Raw genomic sequence first — 21,537 nt, 5'->3', positions numbered from 1 at the left:
TAGACATGTATTTTCCAATAGAAAAAATGTCCAATCTCCAAAAAAATTGCTCCATAAAATGTGTTTATTTTTATTAGAAGCAATTAGGCCTTTGCAATATTGGAGTATCTCTTTTCTTATCAGCTGTGGATCAAAAGAGGCAAGAACGAGAAACACAACATTGTAAAGCAACTAAACTCCAATAAAATTTTTAAAAAAAAGAAAAAAGAGGCAGGAGCCAAGTACATTGGGCATCCTGTGACTATCTCGAAGAGTGAGAGTTTATGAGTTACAAAAGGGGTAGATCTGAGATTTAGAAGTATCAACAGCAATGCTTTGACCAGGGTATTTGGAGGGCCTCTACAAATTATGCCAGTTGAGTCTTAATAATTCCATTAGTGCATTTGTTTTTGTTTTTGTTTTTTTCACATCTTTATTGGAGTATAATTGCTTTACAATGTTGCATTAGTTTCTGCTGTACAATAAAGTGAATCAGCTATATGTATACATATATCCCCATATACCTTCCCTCTTGGGCCTCCCTCTCACCCTCCTTATCCCAGCCCTCTAGGTCATCGCAGAGCATCAAGCTGATCCCCCTCTGCTATGCAACAACTTCCCACTAGCCATCCATTTTACATTTAGTAGTGTATATATGTCAATGCTACTATCTCACTTCGTCCTAGCTTTTCCCTCCCCTGCTGTGTCCTCAAGTCCATTCTCTACATCTGTGTCTTTATTCCTGCCCGGCCACTAGGTTAATCAGTACCGTTTTTTAGATTCCATATATATGCGTTAGCATACAGTATTTGTTTTTCTCTTTCTGACTTACTTCACTCTGTATGACAGACTCTAGGTCGATCTACCTCATTACAAATAACTCAATTTTGTTTCTTTTTATGGCTGAGTAATATTACACTGAATATATGTGCCACCTCTTCTTTATTCATCTGTCAATGGACACTTAGGTTGCTTCCATGTGCTGGCTACTGTAAATAGTGCTGCAATGAACATTGTGGTACATTAGTGCATTTTACTAAACCAGACAATTGAGGGTGGTAAACAGAGTAAAAGTGTTGCAAAACTGGCTAAACAGCTCAGACTTGTCAAAGTACCTAGCCAGTAAATTGGGTTCCTTGATCATTATAAAGTTCAAGATGAGATCCTCAGGTAGGGATAAACTTTTCCAAAAGGACTTTAGCCACAAAAGATGGTAGCCTGTCTGCAAAAGAAGGCTTTGTTACACTGTGGAAACATACAGATGATGACTAAAACGTATTTATACCCATTAGATAAATGAAGTTGTATGAAATCCATTTGCCAGAACTCAAATTGTATATTATGCAGTTTAAAATGTCCAGGAGCAACATGAACTGGCTTCCCTGGGTTGTACTTCAGGCAAGTGGAAGAAGATGGGTAAGCACTCTTTGGAGTCTTGTTAATGTTTCCTCAACAATACTGATTCATGAATGCTATCATTTTGTCAGTAGACCAATGGTTTAATGGATGTACGGTGGTGAGGAGTGGAGATTTTAGAGTCTCTGGTAGGACTTGGTTGTTATTTGGTCCAAACCAGAGCTTTCTCTTTTTATCAAACCAGTAATCATTGACTTTCCCATCTTGTTTTTTTTCCTTTTCTGAGGCTTTACTGTCCAAGTGAATTATTCTTACTAAGTGAAGGCAAAAAGACATTGGCTAGCTTCATCAACTAGAGTACTAAAGAATGCACTGCATAAATCAGTTACAGTAAAGAATTTATTTCCAGTGGGGATGGATGTTAGTAATGTCCGAAGATTAGGAACCATGGGGTATTGAGGGATAACAATGTCATTTACTGCTCAGAGGTCCTTGACAAACCTCCACTCTCAGCTCTTAGGTTTTCTCACTGATAAAATAGGAGAATTACAGGGGAAAAGTACAAGGGATGATGAGGGCTTGAGCCTTGTAATCTTCTATTATGGGCTTTAAGCCTCGAAGGGCTTCTTTACTTATAGGATATTGATTAATTCTTAGGAGAGGTTTTAAGGGATATCTTTGAATCTTGATGGGAGGTGCAGTATGAATTTTGTCAATATAGTTGGAAATTTTGTCCATGCAGAAGGTGGTAGTGGATCCAACAAGGACAAATAATCAGTTTTTCTAGAATCAACTCAAGTACCATCAAAGACACGACAAATAAAATATGTCAAAGGGTCATTTAATGTACCTGGTTGGTTACTTTGATAAGTACTGTCAAATTCTAGAATTATTTCCTTCTACTGGAGTAAAGAAATTCTGACATGATAGTTCTCTACGAAGTCTCAGCCTAATAAATGGATAGGGGCAGAGGAACTAAGGAGAAAAAAGTGTATCTCTCTCAAAAGGCCTAAACAGAAAGGAATAGGTTCAGAGACAGAAACCTCTCGAGGATCGTTAGAGATCCCCATTACCTGAACTATTTTAGTACTCCGAGGCAGCAGCCACTTTAAAGTAGTGGGGTTGAGCACTGAGAGTGTATCTCTGGTTTCAAATAGAACTGAAAAAGATTCACCCCCAATCTTGAGAAATGTTTCTCCAAGCTGATTAAGAGGGAGGCTTCGGAAGAGCCTCTGCATTTCCTCAGAACCATGTCGTTGAGAGCTGTGAGGACATTGGAAAGGCTGGTTAGATGGCTAAAGGCACTTAAAGTGCTTGGATTTGTAACAATCTATTTTCCAATGCCCTGCCCCTTTGCAATAATAGTAGAAACTAGTAGAGTTTTGGTTTCATTTAGGGGCCTTCATTTGCTGAAGTTGAAGAGTAATAATTTTTGCAGTCTTGTTTTTAGGTGACTCATCCAGAATTTTAGAGCGCTGGTTTGCCAGATTAACTAAATATAAAAGGGATGTAGTTTTCCATTTCATTCTGGTATTTTTCACTAGAAGGGAAAGGTCCCAGTGCAGTCCTTTAATAAATATAGAGTTAAAAGCTACCCCTATATAATCAATATCTCAAAGAAGACAATAATTTTCTTTTAAAGCAATCTGAAGTTGATTGTGATAATCACGAACAGATTCATCAGAACTTTGTGTGCAAGCTGAATTTTGTTCTAATGGACAAGCGTGGAAAAGTCCTAGGAATTGCTGAAGAAGTCACCTAGCAATTGCTCGAGCTTGATCATATACTAAGTTAGTGGGATGTTCTCCAGGTTCTTATTGTAGATACCTTTCAAGATTTTCCCCAATGAGAAGTTTTCCTCTAAGGCTGGGTCTGGTTTTCACTAACAAGCATGTGAACTAGCTGATATAAGTCAGAGAAACCAGGTTGATTAGTTTGAATGACTATATTAAATGCCTCAGCAAATCTGGAGGATCTTCATTTACTTTGGAAAAACCTTTGACTGTGGCTTCTAGTTCACCTTTAGTCTAGGGAATATAAGAAATTGAGGGTTTAGTATCTGGATCCTCAGAAGGTTTAATTTTAAAGTGACAGGTTCCAGTAAGTTCAGAGGGAAAGGGTATAAGGAGAGTTTTAGAGTAAAAGGGAAGTTTGACAATTAATATGGGGGAACTGAGGGTATAGGGCAAGTACAGGTGGTATAAAAGGGAAGGAGGAAGATGGTGCTGGAAGTGGAGCCTGACCACGAGGAACCAAGGGAGAGACAAGATGGCACCAGAGGTGGAGCCTGCGACAAAGGAGCCAAGGAAGAAGAACCTAAGGCTTCAGGAGCCATTTTACCTTTCTTTAATCACTTTTTTATTTCCCCTCAGTTAATCTTAAAATCTTATTTTGTAGAGAGGAAATTTTAGCTTTCTGACAATGTTTGGAAGCCTCAAAATGCTAATCAAAATAGGCATACCTTTCTGTTCTGAAAATTCAGTTTTAAGAAAATTAAGCATGGGGATTTCAAAAGTTCCCCATAATGGTCATTGATTTTCTAAATTGCCTTTGGTCGGGTAGGTCTATTTAGTTAGAAATGCACATGAGGAAGACCATGGCTTTTAAATATAACATTGGCCAAAGTCCCTATGGGAGATGTGCCCTCAAAATACTTGGATAACTGGGATCCCATTTTTCAGAGGGTTTTCTCTAGAGTAAAAGAACAATTTTTAAACAGGTTAAACAGTTTACAGCTCAATTCAAACAGCTTATAGCTCAAACAGCCTGTAGGCCTAAAAGCAGCCAGTTCTGGAGGAGCCAGAGTGAAGGCTTCTCTGCCAGTTCTCATAGAACAGTCCCTATTCCCAAGGAATGGGCTAACCGATGAACTGGCAAAATTTCAATGAAACAGGCCCTGTTCCCCAAAAGAATGGGCTAAAGCCTTCTCAGCCAGCTTCAGTTGAAATGGTCTGTTCTCAGAATCAGACCAGCGTGCCAAATGAGTACTCACATACAGAACAAGACCTTAACCAGAATGGAGGAAACCTTAGAATGGATCCCAAATAAATCATGGAGAGTTTCAAATGGAAAGAGGGCGTGAGCTTGGATCCAGAAGAAAGACATACCTTCAAACTCCATTGTCAGCAAGGAAATCAGTGAATTCAATGACCTCAATTGTGGATACCAAACCTGTTTGCTCATCAGCCCCAGAGCCTTCAGAGGTTTTCTCTGGTTCCCATACGGACCACAAAATGTTGACCTAAAACAAATTAACACATTTATTTCCTCAGTAAAGATGACTTTATTCAGGATAAGCAGAGAATTGCACTTTGGAGTCTGCAACCATGGAGAGTCATGTGCAAGTTACTGCAGAGCAAGGAACAAATTTCATAGAGGGGAAAAGGAAGTTGGGAGGACTCTACTAAACAGAGCCCATGGCTTTTTATTGGCTGAGTCTTTGCCAGGGAAGAGAATTTTTTCTTCTTCCTGTTTGGCTCTGCTATTGTCACAGAATATAAGAGCTCTCTCTTCTGGTCTCCTGACTCTATTTAGTTGAGGTTTCTGTTTATTAATTTCTTTACAGCATTTGAATTACTTACTCCTTCATTCTTATTTTACACTTTTCGTTTGGTTTAGTTTGATTTTTTCATTTATTTTTTTGTTCCTTTCTTAAGTTGATTATTGACTGTTGTTTGTTTTACTTTATCTTTTTATTGTTTACCCTTAAATTAAGATGTCACTTTAAAACTCTAAATTTACCCACTGTTCTCATTCAACCTCCAAACAATCCAAAGACTTTAGGATGCTTAATATCCCATCATCCTTTAAATGGATTTCATGCTATTATCATTCTCTATTTACATTTTTTTTTTTCTGTTTTGATTTGTTCTATCATAGATAAACACATAATGATGTGTGCACATTTACATGTTTCCATATTAACTTTTTCTTCTTATATTTTGGACTTTTGTGATTATTTTCCTCCTGGATAAAGTTTTAGAATTTTCTTTATTAATGGACTACTGGTGGTAAATTCTCAATTTTGGTTATTAAATAATAGTAAATATAAATAAAAGTGCACAGTAATTATATCTCAGAATTTTAAACTTATTTTCTCACTTTGTTCTGGCATATATTTGTGCTGTTAAGATAACCTCTTGATGTTCATTTTCCAGTCACTTACTTTTTCCTCCTCCCTAGTTTTTTTCTAGATTTTCAATGCTGATATGCTTAGATGGGAGTTTCTGTTTATTTTTCTTTGTTGATATTCACTGCATTTCTTGAATTTGACGTTTGATATCTTTTGTTATTTCTAGTACATCCAAAACAATTATCTATTTAAAAATTGCCTCTCCACTGTGTGATTATTTTTTTCAGTTTAAATGCCAGTTATTTTAGAGCATTTCATTCTACCCTCTGTGTTTCTTAAATCCTTCACCTTGTGTAGTTAGCTTGTGATTTGTGTTATTTATCAAGTCTATGTTCAATTTGTTCTTTATTTGCCTATGATTAATGCTGTTTGATTTTTTCATTGATTCATTTTAAATTTACTGATTTATGTTTTCATTCAAAAAATCTAGTAATAAAGTTATTTTAATATTTACCCATTTTTGATGGTTTCTTGTTTCTTTCTTTCTTTTTTTTTTTTTTGTGGTACGTGGGCCTCTCACTGTTGTGGCCTCTCCTGTTGCGGAGCACAGGCTCCGGACACACAGGCTCAGTGGCCATGGCTCACGGGCCCAGCTGCTCCGTGGCATGTGGGATCTTCCTGGAACAGGACACGAACCAGTGTCCCCTGCATTGGCAGGCAGACTCTCAGCCACTGCACCACCAGGGAAGCCCTGGTTCCTTGTTTCTTGAACACATGTTCAATCCCATATATTTGTTCTCTTCAAATATGTGTGATGTAATTATTTTATATTTCAGAATTTGCAGATTTGGAGGATTTAAGCCTGAAACTTATTGTTTATTTATTTATTTATTTATTTATTTATTTATTTATTTATTTATTTATTTCTCCTAAGTCTCAATTATGATAACAAATTTGTATGTGTGTTTATGACTGTATATATATATGATAATTCAAAATACAAATATAACTATATAACATAATATAATATAACATAGTATATAATAATATAAATATATACCATATCTGCATATATGCTTTGACTAAGTTAACCAGTGGGCATCCTGAGGAATCTGTCTTAAGATTATTTTGTCGGGCTTCCCTGGTGGTGCAGTGGTTGAGAGTCCACCTGCCGATGCAGGGGACACGGGTTCGTGCCCCAGTCCAGGAAGATCCTACATGCCGTGGAGTGTCTGGACCCGTGAGCCATGGCTGCTGAGCCTGCGTGTCCAGAGCCTGTGCTCCGCAACGGGAGAGGCCACAGCAGTGAGAGGCCCACGTACAACAACAACAACAGCAACAAAAGATTATTTTCTCAATAGATGATGATTTACATTGTCTCTTGCAGAAAGCCCAAATGTTGCCAAGCTCAGCACACTTTACATTAATTTATGGACTTGGAATTTTTCTGATCATTCAAGTGTTGTAAATTGAAACACCAAATCCAGTTGACAGAATAGCTTGTTTTTAAATTTGGAGGACTGATTTCAATACATTTTCCACTTGACTGTAAGATGAAAAGAAAGTTCCTCGATTGCCTCCTTTGCCATTGGGGACTGTTTTCCTATCTTACTCCTTCATAGAAGGAAGCGTTTTTTGACATCTGTCTTTAGGTGGAGTGCTTGGTTCCAGTTTTCCACTTTTGAAGAGCTCAAGGAATTATTTACATTCCTGGTGTGGTAGTTAAAAACCAGGTTTCTATTTCCTTAGTATTGATAAATGCCCTCGGGTTTACTACTCAGTTTTTCATTTTTCATTTTTGAATTCTTTTTATTTTCCACCTGGAAGTTATCTTATTTTCTCTTTTTACTTAGCTATCCATTTATAATGATTTTAAAAAATACCATCTAGCACTTCTGTGTATGTGGCAGCAGGAATTCCTACCCAGAATACTCAGTCTGTCTTTTCCCAGCAATGAAAGTCTCCTGATTTGGTCCCCATTTGTTTTCTCTTCACCTTGTATCTCTAGTCTGACACCACAAGCTAACATCTATAACTCTAATTGTATTTCATCTATGTGTCCACATCCTTATAAAGCGCTATGTTTAGACCTTAGTTCACATATGGTATTTTATCTTTGCCCACTTCGTCAGATCGAAAATTGTTTTTGTGCTTTCAAGACGCTGAATCCAAATTACTAAAGCGTCACTCTAATATGGATAATCTCAGGTTCCTACTTTCCAAGTGTGATGAATTCAACCAGTCTATGCTTAGTATTTAATTTAATGCCTTTTCTGACCTCCATAGATCTTGTCAATCATATGGCTATTAGGAGACAAAGTTTCTTTTTATAGGATGTGTATACCAGTCATAGTGCTAGACACAAAATAAAGAGGTAGATAATATTGTCCATAGCTAGCCAAATTATTTTGGAGAGCGGGAGGCATACATAATTCATTTATGTTTTATACTGTGTGAGCTATGCAAATGAAAATATTTCAGTAGAATATTTAAGATATAAAATAGATGCATAATAGTTATATACACACACACATATATATATATATACACATACATACATATATATATATTTCTCAAAGTAACTCCAGAAATAGGCATTGCTCATTTTATTTTTAGATCTATTTAACAGATTAGTAAATGAAAGAACAAAATGGGTACAAGATTTGCCTACATTCATACAGGCTATAAACTTCAAGCCAAGATTTAAACCCAACCAATATGGCTCCAGAATCTGAACCCTCATACCTATACTACCTTGTCATGCTGGAACAAATATATACAGAATCATATAAAAGAAAAATGAATAAACAAACTATATAAAATAATAAATAAAGCAAATCATATGTTCATTTGGAAGTAAATTTCACAATGATTAGCAAATCTGAATGTGTCATCTATGAGCCCGAATCTATCTTCTCCTTACTTTTCTGACTTTTCCTCACTTTTGCTTAAGTGGTTGCACCATCCATTTAAACACTGATATCAGACATTTTGAAAAATTGTGTTTTTTTCCCCTCAGCCACTTCCTACACCCAATCAAGTGTCTCTGATTTCTGTAGATTTTATATCTAACTCTTTCCACTGCCTCAGATGTGAATAAGGTCTTCATTTTCTCTTCCCTGGATTTTCATGATAGATTCCTAAATGACCGTGTAGTCTCCACACTCATGTACTCTTCAGCCAAGGGAATCATAATAAATGCACATCTTATCTTCATTCCCCATATTGTCTTCCTATGGCTTTGTAAATAATGTAAAATAAAGCCACACCTCTTTATTATTGAATATAGGTGTATTCCTTTTTCACTGTTTTCCCCTCCAATATCCCAGTATTAATTTTGTTCTTGCCAAATATGAGAAGAAAGTTATTTATAACCTTTCGGCTACAAAGATCTATGAATATACAATCTTCTAGCATTGCATATGAACTACCCTTTGCCCAGTACATCCTTTTTTACCTATACTGTGTTGACTGTGAGTGAGGCATTTTTCAGTTTTTTGAAATCTGCCTGATAGATAATGTCATATAGTAATTAATTTAATTGTTTGTTAAATATATGATGAAATGAATAACTGCATGAGGAAAGTCAGAAGGAAGAAGGAGAGAAGGAAAAGAGGGGAATGAGAAGAAGAAAGGGATAGAGAGAGAAGAGAAGAAAGAACACATGATTAGATAAATTTCAGAGAACAAGGTGTGTAGAAAGTGAGAAAAAAAAATGACTTCTATGAACTAACTTTGAGGAGATGGCTTAAAACTAAGTCTGTTTTAAGAGATTTTTAGTAGAGACATCAAAATGACCAAATATCTTCAGATGTTGTTTGTCTTGCAAAAGAAGTAGTATTGTGACCTTATTCCAGGGATAATCCAGAGAGGAATATTTTCCTATTCATTTCTGTATTGATGTAGAAGATCAGCTGATATGTAGTTGGAATAAGGCTCCCTGAAGTACATAAAATAAAATCCAAACTTCAGTGTTAAACTGAAATTTTGAACACTCTATCCAATATGGGCAATTAAAAATTACTTATCTCTACATAATTTGTGTATAGACATTCCTCACCTGTAATATTTTTAATGATCCTCACAAAAGGTCAGCCAAAACACTATTTGCACATCAGACATTTAGAACATATATTTCCTCATTTAAATTGTAAAAGTTATCATGTAGGGTTTCACCTAAAATTTTAACATAAAATTACTATCCAGGTTCTATTTTTAGAAGCTTGCAAAAATATATTATATTTAAGGAAGACATATAGGCTCTATAGCCACATATTCACTCTTCAAGTCATTCACGTATCAAATTAGATTACCTAAAACCTCCTTTTGTGGACATCAGCAGTTTATCCCTATGCAGAAATTATTTTATTCAACAGAGTTATCCCACATTTTTATTGAACATACATACAAGAAACAGCTACATAAAGCATGATGTTTTATAGTATGAAAGACCCATTTTGAAGGCATTGTCAAATATGTTTCTCAATGATTTATAATGATACATACAGTAAATTCATTTTTTACCAAGGAAATTGGTGCTTCTCTTGAAGATTTTTAATATTTTCCTTCATTATATTCTGACACTGCAGTATTTGCCTTTTAAACGGAAAGATCAGCGTTCAATTTAACCAATACTCAATACAAATACCTTTAATTGCATTAGTGTAAGTAGTGTAAACTCCCTAAAATCTAATACAGCTGAAGCCACTAGTGCAGGGATTGAAGAAGTGTTAATTGTTCAGGACTTTTGGATCCCACTTTCTTTCACATGGACCAGGAATGTTTCAAATATCTTGTCAAACATACTGGATTTCAGGTAAGAATTTATTTAAGGTACATAACATTTGTAACTATTTTTTAAAAACCTGTTAGTAAAAAATAAGTTTGAAAATCACTCCTGTTGATGATTGATTTTTTTCTCTGTCCACTAGTTTTTGATGTTCTGTTTTCTATTAAGAGCCTCAGCAAACTTGTACCTATTATTATAAATCATTATCTCAAATGCTCTATGGCAGTAAGTTCAGTAATATAATTTAAGATTATCATTTTAAGAAACAACCCCTTTTGAATGCCGTGATTATAAAAATGTTTTAAAAAGTGGTAAATGGTAGAATGGTGCTGATTGTTTTATTTTTGCATTTGTATCAGGGGTCAGAACAAGTAATGAAATAGCTGATGAAATGATATTGTTTATATCCAGTCAGGATAGTTATTTTCAGGAAATAAAGATGAATTAAAACAAATCAAGGGGTATTACACTCAATAAGAGTGCAAACTAAGGACATACACTATTGTAAACAATAAGGGAAGCACACATACATAAAATGCAAGGCTCCTTCTTGCAAGAATTGTCTAAGCAACAAGATTTAGGTGGTCATATATATAGATTATATAATAAATAACTCATAAATCTAGGATACAATTTTTTGTCTTGAAGCTAAATGGGATTTAGACAGAACTAAAAGAGAAAAGTTTGCAGGAGGAATGAAAATAGAAATAGGAGAGAAAAAAATTACATGATATAGACTAAAGGCAGCAAGTATAGTAATTTATTTCACATATAGAGTTTATGTTGAATGCTGGGGGAGGAGGGGAAGATGGAAAAGTATTTTATATATATATATATATATATATGTATGTATATATATATATAGATAGATAGATAGATATACATTTATTTGCCTACATTACACATAGGTCACCAATAAGTCATAAATACTCTTGTGATTTTGTCACAGGTCTTTTCATTATATGTGTATAGGCCTACGTGTGCACACACAGACACACACACAAAGTAGAGTAGAGAATGTGATGGTGCTTTGGCTACATAATGTCATTGTCTGCCTTAACAAGGAAGCTCAAGTTTGACATATTTTTAACACAACTTTATTATTAATGAATCATTCACCTTTATTGGTATGTTTGATAGTCACCACAATTCAGTGACTTAAGCAAGACAGAATTATTATGCTTGTTTTTCAAACAGAGGCATCAAAATGTGTTGTGGTGTCTCACACACACCTGATAATTTGTAAACACAGGGCTAGTTGTTAAGTGGGTGAAACCTACTCTTTTTTTTTTTCTTATTCTATTTTTCTGTTCTCCTCAAGATTCTGAAATGAATCACAAAGAATTCCATTTCCAAAAAGCAAATAATAATAGCAAAAACAAAAAATAATAGCAAAGCCAAAGTGATAAGAGGAACAGCAATAAATACCAACATTTATACATTGGTTTATACTTCTCAAAGCACTTCACCACACATTAAAGATCATAAAATTGTTAAATTGTGTGATATATATAGAGACTTGTTACCATAAACTCATCCAATTCTCTGCCTTGACAGGAAAGTGAACCTTGAAGCAAGTCTGTGATTACAGCTTTGCCCTTTTGTGATGAAGCAAGTTTAACAATATCTCACTGTCAATTCACATTGAGGCATCAGGGACATACGTGAATGTAATATGGAAATGGAAGCAAAGAAAGGATCCTTATTCTCTGCTATAAAGGCAGCACTTTGACAGAGCAACATTTAATTCCATCATGTGTAATTTATTTTGGACATTTTGTACGATGAAGATGGACATGTTTTAAATATTTGTGATTGAATATCAAATTAACCATGACTTTAAACAAGAGAAAAGCCATAGACTTATTAGTAGTGGAAACTGCTAAGAATGGGAATAATCTACATATTAAATTAAAGGAATGCTTTCAACAAAATAAAATAACAATAATAATCATAATTACCCTTACTATTACTGCTATCATTATTTATTATTAATTATTATCACTATTTATTAAGGGTTTGCTTCGGAACTTTGTTAAGCAGTTTTTATACATTGTGCTATTTAATTCCAATGAGTTTGGATTTAAAAAAAATTTAAATAGTACATATTTGACAAAAGAGTCACCCAACTAGTCCTTTTATGTTTGTTTATTTAGGTGAAACATTGTTTTATTTTATTATAAAATTTATTGGTTTTTAAAATGTTCAAATTTTTGATCATTGTGAAATTTATTTCATTGGAAGGATGAGGTGGAGGTCTAACTTTTTGTCTTTTTTTCATATGGCTAGTCAATTGTCCCAGCATGATTTCTTGGATAATCCACTTTTTTCTCTGATTTGAGATGGCAACCTCATAAAATACACAATTCCTGTATATATTTGCACCCGACCTTTAAGTAAAAATTAGAAAGAAAAAAAGTAAACACTGTGTTATTATATTTTAAAAAAATGCTATTCTTTTGTTTCTTATTTGTCATTAGGCAGAAGAGGTTCAGGTAGGACTGAAGTGCTTCTGGGATAGACTAGGTGACCTGCAGTTTCCTTTAATCCCCAAACATCCCATAATTTTGCAGATGAGAAAAGAGGTTCAGAATGGTAACTTGCCCACAGTCACACAGCATCCAGAGGCACCTTTTGTTTATTGTCTTTGAAATTAGTTATCTTAATAAATGATACACAATAAAGGTAAAAAGATTTTTGATATTTTGATAGTTGTGAAATACATGAAGTTTTCATCTTATGTTACCATGATGGTGTGTAATTAAATAAGAACTGAGTACCCAGAGAAGACTTGGCCAGAAAATGGTAATGGCAATGATGGGGTGTCTGTCTTTCTCCTTTCGGGAGATTCCAAGAAACGCGTGGATCACAGTAGAGAAGAGGGTCTATGAAGCTCCCTGCAGCAATGCTGAGGGTGCTGAATTTGATCTTGTATGAATCTACATTATCAGACCCTTCCTTTCTCTACGATCTCATTTTATCTCTTCTCTCCCTCACTCAGGTGGCTCCTGTCACCCTGAAATTCTTTCAGTTTCTGGAACACAGAAGACTTCCTTTTGGGCATTTTCCCCTCTAATTGGAACATTTCCCCTCCTCACTTAGTAATTACAAAATAAAAATTTAACTATATTTTATATATAAATAATATTTTAATTTAAAAGTCATTTGGCTGTTAAGATATACATAATGTATACCTACATAAAGGATATAATAAAGTGGACATTTTCTAACAACAACTAGATTAAGAATTAGAGAGCATCACAAGCATGTTAGAAATCCTCACTGACTCTCTCTGACTCCATCCCATTTCCCTTCCCTCAGAGATAACCATTGTTTTGGCATTTGTGGTAATAATTCCCTTACTTTGCTTGATCATTTAGTGGCCTTACATGCATTACATGCTTTTATAGCTTTGAACTTTAAATGAATGGAAACACACTGTAGATATTCTTGAATGCCTTGTTTCTTCTTTCACTTAGCATAAACTTACACAGTATTACTATACATGAATTTTGGAAACATTTCTCTCCATTAACTTGTTCATACATTTTTTTCCTATTTTTAAAAATGTTTTAAACTGAGATGTAATTGATGTATAGCATTGTGTAAGTTTAAGGTGTACAACCTGTTGATTTGATATATACTGCAATATGGTTATTACTGTGTGTTTACTTATACTTCTATGGCATAATAATTATAATGATCATAATGATCATTTTCTTTTCAGTGGTGAGAGCAATTAAAATATAGTCTCTTAGCAACTTTGAAGTTTGTATTACAATATTTTTTTACTATAATCGCTATGTTCTACATTAGATCTACAGAACTAATTTATCTATTAGTTGCATATTTTTGTATCCTTAAACAACATCTCCCCCATTCCGCCAACCCCAGGTAACTACCGTTACACTCTCTGTCTTTACAAGTTTTTTTTTTTTTTAATATTCCACATATAAATAGTATCATACATATTCATCTTCCTATGTCTGACTTATCTCACTTAGCATAATGTCTTCAAGGTCCATCCAAGTTGTTGCAAATGACAGGATTTCCTTTTCTTTCTCATGGATGAATAATATTGCATTGTGGTATGTGAGTGTGTGTGTATATATATATACACATATATACACATATATATATAATCTCACATTGTCTTTATCCATTCATCTATTGATGAATGCATAGATTGTTTCCATATATTAGCTATTGTGAATAATGTAATAAACATGGGCATGCAGATATCTTTTCCATATCCTGTTCTGTGTGTGTGTATATGTATATTCAGAAGCAGAAAAGTTGCTGGATTATATGTTAGCTATCTCTTTAATATTTTGAGGAAACTCCATACTGTTTTCCATAATAGCTGCACCAATTTACATTCCCACCGTCAGTGCACAAGGGTTTCCTTTTCTCCACATCCTCACCAACATTTGTTATCTCTTGTCTTCTGAATGATAGCCATTCTAATAGGTGTGGGGTAGTTTTACTGGATTTGATTTGCACTTCCATGATGATTAGTGATGTTGAGCATATTTTCATGTTACATGTTGGATGTTTGTGTGTCTTCTTTGAAAAAATGTCTATTCAGACCCCCTCCCCATTTTTTTTAACCAGATTTGTTTGTTGTTGTTATTATTGAGTTTTATGAGTTCTTTGTATATTTTGGGGTTATATACATTAATTCCTTATCCAATATATGATGTGCAAATATTTTCTCCCATTCCTTAGGTTTTCATTTTGTTGATTGCTAATTTTGTTGTGCAGAGACTTTTTACTTTGATTAGTTCCCAATTGTTGATATTTCCTTTTGTTGCTTGTGTTTTTGGTGTCATGTCCAAAAAATCATTGCCAAGACCAATGTCAAGGAACTTCTTCCTGATATTTTCTTCTAGGAGTTTTATGGTATTAGGTTTTAGGTTTATGTCCAATTATTTCAAGTTAATTCCTGAGAGTGGTGTAAGAGAGAGGTTCAATTTCATTTTTCTGTATGTGGTTAACTAGTTCTCTCAGTAGCATTTGTTGAAGAAACTATTTTTTCCCCACTCAGTGGTCTTGGATCCCTTACCAAATTGTTGACTATATATATATGAGGATTTAATTCTGGGCTATCTACAGATCTTCCTCAACTTTCAATGTTTTTACATCCTGATAAATCCATCATAAGTTGAAAATGTTGTAAGTTGAAAATGCATTTAATACACCTAAACTCAGAGGATCAAAATTTAGACTAGCATACTTTAAATGTGCTCAGAACATTTACATTAGACTACCATTGGGAAAAGTCATATAAGATAAAGCATATTTTATAATAAAGTGTTGAATATCTTTTATAATTTATTGAATAGTCTGTTGATAAGTGAAAAACAGAATGGTCGTAAGTGTATTGGTTGTTGACCCTCGTGATCACATGGCTGGCTGGGAGCTGAGGCTCACTCCACTGATCAGGATCATGAGATAGAATCATAATGCATATCACCAGACCAAGAAAAGATCAAAATCCAAAATTCAAAGTATGGTTTCTACTGAATGGGTATCACTTTCTCAATGTCATAAAGTCAAAAAAACTTAAGTTGAACCATCATAAGTCAGACACCATCTGTATTCTGTTCTATTGGTATGTGTCTGTTTTTTTATGCCAGTACCATATTGTTTTAATTACTAAAACTTTGTAGTATACTTTAAAATCAGGAAGTGTGAGGCTTCTGGTTTTGTTCTTTCTCAGGATTGCTTTGTCTATAATGGGTTTTTTGTGGTTCTATACAAATGTTAGAATTATTTTTTCTGTTTCTATAAAAGTTCCATTGGGATTTTGACTGGAATTGCATTGAATCTATAGATGGCTTTGGGTAGTATGGACATTTTAACAATAATAATTCTTCTGATCCAGGAACATGGGATATCTTTCCGTTTGTTTGTGTCTTTTTCAATTTTTTTTATCAAAGTCTTGTAGTTTTCAGTGTACAGAACTTTCACTTCCTTGGTTTAATTTATTCCTAGGTGTTTTATTGTTTTTTGATGCGATTGTGAATGGGATAGTATTTTTATTTCTTTTTAAGATGTTTCTTTTAGTGTATAGAAACTCAAAGAAGTTCTATATATCAATTTTATGTCCTGCATTCTGAACTGAAACCACTGATTAGTTCCAACAGGTTGTTGTTTGGGTCTAAAACTTTCTCTATATAAGTTTATATCATCTGCAAATAATGACAATTTTACTTATTTTCTAGTGTGGATGACTTTTATTTCTTTGTCTTGTCTAATTGTTCTAGCTAGGACTTTCAATACTATGTTGAATAACAGTGGTGAGAGTCTTGTCTTAGTCTTGATCTTAAGGAAAAGCTTTCAATCGTTCACCATTTAGTATATAAACTGGGAGTTTGTGGTAAATGGGCTTTATTGTTTTGAGGTATGTTCTTTCTATATCCAAATTTTGAGGACTTTTATCATGAAAAGATATTGTATTTTGTCAAATGCTTTATTTGAATCTATTGAGATGATTATATCATTGTTTTTCATTTTGCTGTTGTGGTGTTTCACATTTATTTATTTGCATATACTGAACCAACTTTGCAACCCAGAGATCAATCCCACTTGATCATGGTGTATAAATTGGTTAATATGTTGTTGAATTTGTCTTCCTTGTATTTTGTTGAGAAATTGTTCATCTGTATCAGGAATATTAGTCGATTATTTTCTTGTAGTGTCCCTATTTTCCTGGCATCAGTGTAAAGCTTGCCTCTTAAAGTGAGTTTGGAAGTGTTTCCAACTCTTCAATCTTTTGGAAGACTCTGTGAAAAATTGCTGTTAATCCTTCATTAAGTTTTTGATAGAATTCACCAGTGCATCATCTGATCCTTAGCTTTTCATTTTGGGAAGTTTTTGATGACTGATGCAATCTCTTTATTTATTATAGGTCTGTTCAGATTTTTTATTTCTTCATAATTCGGTCTTTGTAGGTTGTTTCTAGGAATTTTTATTTTCTTCCAAATTATCCAATTTGTTGGCATATAATTGCTCATAGTAGTCTCTTACACTCCTATGAATTTTTGTAACACCATATAGGTATTAGGTTCAATAATAAGTAGAAAGACTAAGTTCAATAAAGAAATAAGGGAATGCAAGATGTTGAGAAACAAAAGTAATCCAGGTCATAAAAAGGTATTTGGTTATAAAGGTAAAAATCTAAGTTAAAGAAGAAATATAATAAGACTCTCTGTTGGATAGAAAATTTAGAAGGGTAAATTACTGTTGCTCAGTGAATAAAATGTACTTTTATATTTTGTTTGTTTTAAAAACATAATATATAATAAAGAATAAATGGGACAAATTCATTAAATGGCCAAGATAAAGCAGGAAAGAGAAAAAAAGATAGAGAAATCGAAAAGTCTACCATCAGAAAAGGAATATTGTTGCAGCAAATGTACCCAGAGTAAAAGTCAGAAAGTGTATGTAGCACATGAAGTACAATCCAAGATGGTATTAATATCCAATGAGTTTAATGTGATATATGGTGAAGGAAGAAGAGTTTTCTTGACAGTGATCACTCATGTATTCAGGTAGCTGGAAATACAGTGGTGGTAGTAGATATGAGCATCCATCCAGTTTGAAGCAATGACCAGCCTTAAGTAAATGAGGGGAGACACTGAACTCAGATAATTAAATTATGGTGGAGAATAGATTCTAGTTTCAGTAGGGAGCTTAAATACAGTGAAAGACAAAGGAATTTCAGTCAAGAAATTTGTGAAATCTCAAATATTTATGTCTGAAGTTACTGTAAGAATTTCTGGAGGTATAAGGTCTTTACAGTCTTTAATTGCTCAAGATGGAGTAGATCAGCCTGCTTATGTGTGAGTCAACATTAAAAGCTAAGTCAGGTGCAAGGTCTGAGAGCCACACATATTTGTGTTTTTGTAACTCATAATTAAGTAGAGTCTAGATCTAAAGACATTTTGTTTCAGGTCCAACAGGCACTGGAGAAGATAAGTGTATCACATCAACAAATAGAATTAATTAGACATAAAGTATATTTATGTGTATATGAAGCAATATTCTCTCATAATTTAAGTTAATTTGAGAGATAATAGTCATGATAAAATTGATATCTTCTTCTCTAGGTTTTATGAAAATTATAGTGATGTAAAAGTATGTACTAAATCATAACATATGAAGTTTCTGTTCTCCAAAATAATTTTATCTCTCTTTGATTACTATGAAGTCATTTGATTAAAGACATTAGTTCTTCTATCTTTCTTTTTGGTGAAGATTAATATTAAAATTACTTTACAATCCCTGAACCCAAAACAAATGATGTTCATGGAGGCAGTCTCAACCTCCTGGTAGGACTTCACTAAGTAGATAATCTTTGTGCAAAATATCTAGAGATGACCCCCACATTTTGTTCCATTTCCATTTTCTCAGTCAGATAGTAGTGCATTTTCCTAAATCTAAACTATAACAAAAACAAAATATGAGTGCAAGAAAGCAGAGAAGTACTTTCCAAAACTTATTTCACTAACTATTAAAATTAAGACTAATTACTTTACCAAGTTTTATTTTGAAATTTTGTAGAGAGAAGAAAAATTTTCTGCCCTGAATAGTGATCTATACTCAGTTCAGTTTTAAATATAATTTGAAAACAAGCACCTCAGTATATTGTTCAATTTCATATGTTACACACACAGTGTAGCTTCTAAATTTTATTAAGGAAATAAACGGTCAAAGATTTACTTCTAGTTAGTTTGAGTTTGATTTTATGCCAATTGCAAAAAATGTTTTTCTTAAACTTATTTTGTGTGGAAAACACTATATTACTCCCAAAGTGTAGAAATAATTGAAGGCCTTTCAGAAAAAATAAATTATATTGCTTTCATTAAAAAAAAAAAAAAGACTATTACAAATATCAGGAGTGTAGAGTGAAATTTCTGACTCTTCTAATATTAGGCCAAGGATTGTAAATAAATGACTCCATCTTAGTGTTTTCATCATAGCTACATGGTAGATATTTTACTTTGTTAAACATATAAGGACACTTGGAAAGTTTCCATGCCAAGGGCAAAGTGGAAGGTAAATAGCTATTTACATTGAGGAGATACAGTAAGTTTTGCTTTCTTCTATTTGGGGAACTTTGAAAGGGTAGCTTTTGGAGCGAAGAATAAAATTAGACAGCTTTCATGAAACAGCTCTTTCTAAATGTTCTTAACATTCTCCCATTATGTTACAATTTCAATGAGTTATGCTGCCTGATTAGTTCCATGCATATGTAGCAGAGGATTTAAAAAGCAATTTATTTGGGGAGAGTAAATGTAATAAAGATATCATCTTGCTCTCAAGAACTTTTTCTTTTGAGTGTAAAGTTAATAACAAAACATAGTTTGAGATGAAAACATGCATTAATTATTCCAGTTATTTTCTCTTTCCCTTAAAAAAATTATCCAAAAAGAGTCAAATTTGATTGAATTTAAGGGTCAACATGTATGAAGGAATTAAAGATGAATGGTAAGAAGAATGGCCTAATGTTTTACAGTGGTAATAAAATCAGGGCATTGTGAGTTTATCATATGCCAAAAAAATCACCAAATTATAGAAGCAAATTCATTATCTAAACCACAAAGAAATTTGTGTTGTTTATAGGGATAATCATACAGCTGTGACTAAAACATGCAAAGGGAGAAGAGATCTTCAAGTAAATTTTAATAAAGTACAGGCTTAATTATCTGAAAGATATTTTTAATTTGTCAACATTTACTTTATTGAAAACTGTTTGTAATCTTTCTTTTAAAGGCAATGTCTGTCATGGATATAGCTGAAGAAAAAATAAGGTTATAATGGAATTTGGATCCAAAGATGTCATTAGGAAGTTAGGCTTCATCAAAGATAAAGCAAGCTGCAAAGACCGGAGGAATGAGCTTTGAGAAGAGTATGTGGAAGAAGAACAATGTATATTAGGTAAATAATCAAACTGAACATCAAATGTATTTGGGAGCAAAATTAGAAATTTGTTTTGGATATACAGCAAGGATCAGGGACCAAGGACATAAAAATCTAATGAAAGTATGTCAGGAAATTTTGGACAGTGTGAGGGGAAAAGTTTAATGTCTTGATCAATTGCTTTAAGGTTGTATAGTGGATGCAGATTAACTTTTCTGTTGAGGTTAGCGATGGAGAAACAAGAAGTCTGCCACTTGTTTCTGCCACAGCAACAATAACTTGGCAACCATCCATGGACAAAAGTATCTTTGTGGAAACTTTGGGAAATAGGAGATTGGGAAATCCTGATGGAACCCAAGTGGTGGAGGGCAGTTTTGCAAAGGCAGGCTCACAAACTGTGGTACTAGGACCCATAAATCAATAAGGTAATAGTGGACTTGAATAGCACTGTAGACTAAATAAACCTAACAGACATATATAAAACATTCCATAAGAGTGAACAAATTTGAAAAGATTGAAATCATTTCAAGTATTATTTCTGACCATAATGGTATCAAACTATAAATTAATAAAAAAGGAAAATTAGGAAATTCACAAATAAGTTGAAATTTAGCAGCACATTTCTGAGCTACCCATGGGGCAAAGAAGTTAAAAAGAAAATTAAGAAGTATCTTGAAACAATTGAAAATGGAAACAGAACATATCAAAAATTAAGGAATACACCAAAAATGAGTTCTAAAAGGGAACTCTATTGGTATAAATACATACTTAAAGAAAAAAGAAAGATATTTAAATAAACTACCTAATTTAAAGTTCCTAAAACTAGAAGAAGAAACTATTCTCAAAGTTAGCAGAAGGAAGGAAATATAGATTAGAGCAGATATAAATAAAATAGAGACTAGAAAGACATTAGAAAATATTTTAAAAATAAGTGTTGCTATTTTGAAAAGATAAACACAATTGAGAAACTTTTAGCTAGAGTAATCCACAATAAATGAGAGAAGACTAAAATAATTAGTGAAAGAGGAGACAATACATCTGATACCACAGAAATACAAAGAATCATAAAAGAATTCTATGAACAATATACATCAACAGATTGGTTAACCTAGAAGAAATGGATCAACTTCTAAAAATATACAATCTAACAAGACTGAATCATGAAGAAATAGAAAATCTGAACAGACAAATTAAGAGTAAAGGATATTGAATCAATATTCAAAAATCTCCCAACAATGAAAAATCTGGGCCCAGATGGCTTCAAGGATGAATTCTACCATCCATTTAAAGAACTAATGACAATCTTTCTCAACATCTTCTAAAATATTGAAGAAGGGAAAACAATTCCAAACTTATTTTATGAGGACATTATTACTCTCTTACCAAAACCAGATAAGGGCACTACAAGAAAAAA

Source organism: Neophocaena asiaeorientalis, unplaced genomic scaffold (genome assembly GCF_003031525.2).
Source record: "Neophocaena asiaeorientalis asiaeorientalis breed wild unplaced genomic scaffold, Neophocaena_asiaeorientalis_V1.1 scaffold114, whole genome shotgun sequence".
NCBI classification, from domain to species: Eukaryota; Metazoa; Chordata; class Mammalia; order Artiodactyla; family Phocoenidae; genus Neophocaena; species Neophocaena asiaeorientalis.
The sequence above is the reverse complement of the archived record's forward strand: the minus strand, read 5'-3'. Positions refer to the sequence as shown.